This window comes from Mandrillus leucophaeus, unplaced genomic scaffold (assembly GCF_000951045.1).
Source record: "Mandrillus leucophaeus isolate KB7577 unplaced genomic scaffold, Mleu.le_1.0 Scaffold466, whole genome shotgun sequence".
In the NCBI taxonomy this organism is placed as follows: domain Eukaryota; kingdom Metazoa; phylum Chordata; class Mammalia; order Primates; family Cercopithecidae; genus Mandrillus; species Mandrillus leucophaeus.
In genome coordinates this window covers 1,062,658-1,068,800 of record NW_012104987.1, presented here as the reverse complement: position 1 = coordinate 1,068,800, position 6,143 = coordinate 1,062,658, and the positions used below count along the sequence as shown (strand labels likewise).

The 6,143-nt window shown below is 41.6% G+C and overlaps 1 pseudogene; it reads left to right on the top strand.

The window, feature by feature from the left end:
• Positions 1 to 2,231, top strand: part of LOC105550152 — a 21,899-nt pseudogene extending 19,668 nt beyond the window's left edge.
• Positions 2,232 to 6,143: the final 3,912 nt, after the last annotated feature.

Sequence of the window (6,143 nt, the reverse complement as noted above, 5' to 3'; positions counted from 1 at the left end):
AGAAAGAAAGAAAGAAAGAAAGAAAGAAAGAAAGAAAGAAAGAAAGAAAGAAAGAAAGAAAGAAAGAAAGAAAGAAAGAAAGAAGAGGAGGAGGAGGGAGGGAGGGAGGGAGGGAGGATTTTTGCAAAGTTCGCACACAGACACTGAGTTCTTTGGGGATAGCAGACAATGTATACTAGACCTTGCCTATGCTAACAATGAGATGTCCACTTTGACACACCTGTGGCTGAGACCTTCTGCTGATCACCTGTATTTTGTCCTCTCTTGTTTCTATTACATTCTCACCGTCCCATAAGCAGATTGCTTGCTACCGAAAGATTCCTAACACAAAGAAGAAGTAACGTGATTACCAAATATCTTTAGTGCATTATAGACAGATGCACTGTCTATAATGGAGGAGGGAGAGATGAATCTGGACGCAAATCCTGAGGTTGGACAAATAATTTTATGAGTTTGCACTCATCACAAGGTGTATCTCCCAGTTACTGGATTGCCTTATATTTGTTTCTAGTGTGGAGTTTTCACTGGCCTCCCATTTAAATTGAAAAACAAAAGCAAATAAATATTTCTTTACTAACTCTCTAGGATTAGGCCCATGGCCTGGGCTTGCAGGGTGTGCAGCTGAGCAGTACTGGGAGGGCAGCAGAGGGGCCAACAGCACCGCCAGATCCAGTTCCAGGCACCAAACTGAGCACGACGCCAGGAAGTCCAAGACAAGCCTGGATTGGACACAGTGAATGGATATCAAACCTGGGGCATGCCAAGGAAATATTTTCAAAGTTGGAAATGTATGTTGATATAGATGCTGGAAAGTATACCATTGGCTTGGGCCAGGCCAAGATGGGCTTCTGCACACATAGAGAAGAGATCAACTCTCTTGGCATGCCTGTGGTTCAGAATCTTGTGGAGAGAAATGACCTTTCCTATGATTGCATTGGGCAAATGGAAGGTGGAACAGAGACAATCATCGACAAATCAGTCAGTGAAGTCTAATTTGATGCAGCTGTTTGAGGAGTCTGGGGATATAGACGTAGAGGGAACCGACACAACTCATGCATTCTATGGAGCCCCAGCTGCTGTCTTCAGTGTTGCTAACTGTATTGAGTCCAGCTCCTGGGATGGACAGTTTGCCCTGGATGTTGTAGGAGATATTGCTGCATATCCCACAGGAAATGTTAGACTGACAGGTGGAGTTGGAGCGGTAGCTCTGCTAATTAGGTCAAATGCAACTTTAATTTTTGAACGAGGGCTTCGTGCGACACATATGCAATGTGCCTATGACTTTTATGAGCCTGATATGCTCTCTGAATGTCCTACAGTAGATGGAAAACGGTCCATACAGTGCTGCTTGAGAGCATCAGATTACTGCTATTCTGCTGACTGCAAAAAGATCCATGCCCAGTTGCAGAAAGAGGGAAATGATCAAGATTTTACCTTGAATAATTTTGGCGTCTCGATCCTTCACTCACCATATTGTAAACTGGTCTCGGACGTTGCGGAATGACTTCCTTAATGATCAGAACAGAGATAAAAACAGTGTTTAGACTGGCCTGGAAGCCTGTGGGAACGTTAAATTAGAAGACATCTATTTTGATACAAATGTGGAGATGGCATTTATGAAGGATAGTTCTGAACTCTTCCATCAGATAGCAAAGGCATCTTTGCTGTATCCAATGAAAACAGAAATACGTACACATCGTCAGTATATGGTTCCCCACAACTGTCCCAGCGCAGTACTCACCTCAGCAATGATCAGGGAAGAGACTGGGGTGTTCTTGTATGGTTCTGGTTCAGCTGCCACCCTGTACTCTCTTAAAGTTACACAAGATGCCTCACCAGGGTCTGCTATTGATAAAACAACAGCAAGCTTATGGGATCTTAAATCAAGGTGTAGCTCAAGAACTTGTGTGGTACCAGATATCTTTGTGGAAAACATGAAGCTCAGAGAGGACACCCATCATTTGGTCAACTCTGTTCCCCAGGGCCCAAGAGATTCACTCTTTGAAGAAACATGGTACTTAGCTAGGGTAGGTGAAAAGCACAGAAGAACTTGCGCTCCATGTCCTTTTCCAAATGATGGCACTTGGGATGAAGGAGTCAGACTTGTGCATTCAAACACAGTAACTGATCACATTCCAAGCCCTGCTAAGACAGTGCCAAGACTCCCTGCCACGGCAGCAGAAATGGGAGCAGCTGTCATTAGTAACGGGGAACATCAAGATATTCTGTGAGGTGCAAGGCTTCGGTGTGAGGGTGGGGGTGGGATCACATGTTGCTCAAATTTTTATGTGACTGACATGGAGCCTGGATGACCATCGTGTACTGGGAAAGTCTCTTTTATTCAGTTTGCTGGGATGTTTCCCACTGTGGTCTGGCCAATGCCAAGTGCACTCGAGTGATGTTAAGGGCTTTGTAAAACTGCAGACCTCTCTGGCCATTCGTATACATGAAGTTTAGTTTTCACCCATGGTATAATGAACCCTGTACTTCTGTCAGAAAGTAGAGGTATTAACCTTCAATTAAATTTTTTTAAAACGGGTAAGAATTTTGTAGTTTGAACAACTAGCTTACTGAAAGTACCTGTGGTTCTTGAAAAACATTTCTAGCTTGGGAAATGTGGTCTTAAAACGTGATATGCACAGATTCTTTGACAATGGTAAGACAAGGCCAGCCATGACAAAAGTTGTTGTAATGATCTCTGAACAGAGAGACACTGACATTGACCAGGCTTCTGGTATAGGAAACATGGTACATTCCAAAGCCGTGAATAAAGCTCTAGGTGGCTCCTGAATCAGTTCATGGCAGGTTATGGTGAGCAACATTGAGATGTTAGCGGAGGTGTGGGTGAGGACATTCACTGTTGCGATCCTTCTTTGCAACTTATTTTGAAGAATGAAAGAAACATATTTTTGGTTGCCTTTTTAAAAACTATCAATGGAAAGGAAGGATGGAGCAGGACATTATTAGGTTACTTCTGATGCTTCAGTGTTATAAATTCAACATATCCACTGAAAGCCTAAATTCATGGTGTAAAACGGTTCTTTTCATTTTTTCTCTTTCTCCTTTTTTTTTTTCCTTTTGGTACCTGCTGAGTGAAAATAACAAGGTACAACCCAAGTTTTTACATAGTCTAACTAGAAGTATTCCACTTCAAGGTCTGAGAGTTGGATTTATGAAGCATTTTCTTAGACTTTTACCTTTAAAAGAGAACAAAGAAAACCTATCACACAGGATAGATAAGATTGGTTAGACAGCTTTGTGGTGCTGACAATGAGCCTTATAGACTGTAAAATGCGGATAGTTTGAACTAAGGTACAGAACTAAATCTTCTAAACTTTATTTGCTGTAAAATAAATAATTTCTTATTTTAAAGGAAAAAACAAATTTCCTAAGTTTTTATAAAATTTTCTTAAGAAGGCTCACTTGCAAACATTTTGAAGTAAACAATGTCATAGCAGTCATGCACTGCCCTCTGGTGGTCACATGGAGCATGACACACAAATGCTGCAGGGCTCTGCATTTGGCGTCAGCAAAAGAAGCCAACATTCAAATTTAGATATCGCTATGGGCTTGCAGTTAGATCATATCCAAATTTTGTAAGAATCAATGTTTGGAAGATAACTTCGAGAGGAAGTCATTGTTTCTTCATTTCACATTGTAAAAAGGGGGTCTCCTTCCAAGTGCGGTATTTCAGGGAGTATTTATTGAGTACATAGATTCCAGAGCAGAAAATAGAGACCAGGTCACTGTCTCATAGCAGGATAGGGGGTCGGGGAAAAGGGGCAGCAGTGCTGGGAAATGTTGAGAATGACTGGCCAACATCACAACTATGTATATCTGGCTTAGAGAAAATAGTATATCGAACCAAAGCCCATTGATGGAATCCTTCTGATTACTTAAACAGTGTATTTCATAAAATTTGAGAACTATTACCCAACGTATTTGTATGCTTTCACCTAAACTTAGACACGGAGTTTTTCCAAACACGGCATCAACTTACATTCCTCAGTTACTTTTCTCACTCAGTATGAGCCCTAATCCATGCTATTCAATTGTTTTTGAAAATCTGATTTTAATTGCTGCACAGAACCTTAACATATCTTGTACATAAATTACATGCTTCCATAGCTTCTGCTGCTGTCTCCCTCCATCAAACAAATCTGGTTTATTTCTAAAAGTAATCACTATCTTCTGCAGGCAGTTTCCCGTTCTAGAATAATTCATGGGACTTCTAAGACTTTCACTTTATCCTTCTGTCTCTTAGGATAGCAGGCACTCTGTACCATGTCTTATCTTCCTCTAAATACTGAGAGCTTCTCCTAGGTCAAGATGCTGCTGAATTAGCTCTCTGTCTAGCTCTTAGCACAGTGCTCAGAATACAGCAGACACTCAATAAAAATTGGAGAAACACAATAAATCCAAACAAGTTGTTTACTGTTGCAGAGAACTCTAGTCGTCTGTCAAAATCCATTCTCCCCTTCTCTACACACATAGTTGGACTGCATTTCCCAGGCTCCCTTGTGTTATGCATAGTCACATGACCAGTTCTTGCCAAAGGAAGAGGCGTGGAATTAATGGGAGCCACTGCCAGTCCAGGCCCCTAAAATCCTGCTGCGGACATTTCTTCATGCTCTTTCTTCTTCTGCTGATGGGTGCAAGTAGGGATGAAGCCCCAGATATCAAAGTCAAAATAAAATATGTTGGTGAATCTGTAAATTTAAATGTTTTATTTGGGAAAGCACAAATTGCAGTTCAGGGCATACACATAGTCCAAGTGGTCTTCAGAATGTCCAAGAACAAAAAGAAGATTGGAGGTTTTATTAAAAGAGCTATGTTATGTTTTGTTTTGAAAATAAGGTCATCAGCATGAGTAAAATTTTAGGGAATTGGCATCCTCTAATTGGTGAGTGGTGGTGGTGGGTGAAACTAGTCTTAGCTTCCTGGCAGGTCATTGTAGAAACTAATAGAAAACTGGTTTCAGGTTACAGCAGGCAGTTTCAGCAGCTGGGCTTGCAGAGAATTACATTCTCGGAACAATGTAATATTCCCTGAGTGCTTTTTCCCTCTGGTCTCTGGACTTTTGTTTTAGCTGGGTCTGACAAGAATGACCCGATTTACATGATCACCATTCACAGGAATGCTGAATGCACAAGAAGGAAACACCCTGGGTTCCTGCATGACCACAGGGAGGAAAGTTGCCTCTCCAACCTGGGCACCCATCTAGCAATGCCGGGGGGGGTGCAACATACAGTGTTATGCCACTGAAATTGTTTATTCAGTGTAACCTCATTAATACAGCTGCTTACAAATTCGATCACAGGATAACTTACATAATCATCTCTGTGTCACATTTAAAATGACAGAAGTCCATCAGGCCTTGCCAATGCTGCTCTTCCATTGACCCTGCTGTTCTGACCCAGCCACTTTACCTCGGAGAACTTCCATCCCTCATAATGTTTTAAATCTCTGCTCGATAAACACTGACATCAGAATTATACTAATATTTTAAAAGTTTTGTTGAGAAGCAACTTTAAGAGTAAACTTCAACAGTAAATTTTAATTATTTAATACTTTTTAAATATAGCACATGATATGGTTTGCCTGTGTCCCCACCCAAATCTCATCTTAAATTCCCATGTGTTATGGGAGGGACCTGGTAGGAGGTAATTGGATCATGGGGGGCAGGTCTTTCCTGTGGTGTTCTTGTGATAGTGAATAAGTCTCATGAGATCTGATGGTATTATAAGGGGGAGTTTCCTTGCACTAGCTCTCTCTTTGCCTGCCACCATCCACGTAAGATGTGACTTGCTCTTCCTTGCCTTCCACCATGACTGTGAGGCCTCCCCAGCCATGTGGAACTGTAAGTCCATTAAACCTTTCTTTTATAAATTGTCCATTCTCATGTGTGCCTTTACCAGCAGTGTGAAAACAGACTAATACCGTAATCAGTATCAGTAGAGTATCAGTAGAGTGATGCACTGCTGAAAAGATACCCAAAAATGTGGAAGTGACTTTGGAACTGGGTAACAGACAGGGGTTGGAACAGTTTGGAGGGCTCAGAAGAAGGCAGGAAAATGTGGGAAAGTTTGGAACTCCCTAGAGACTTGTTGAATGGCTTTGCCCAAAATGCCGATAATGATATG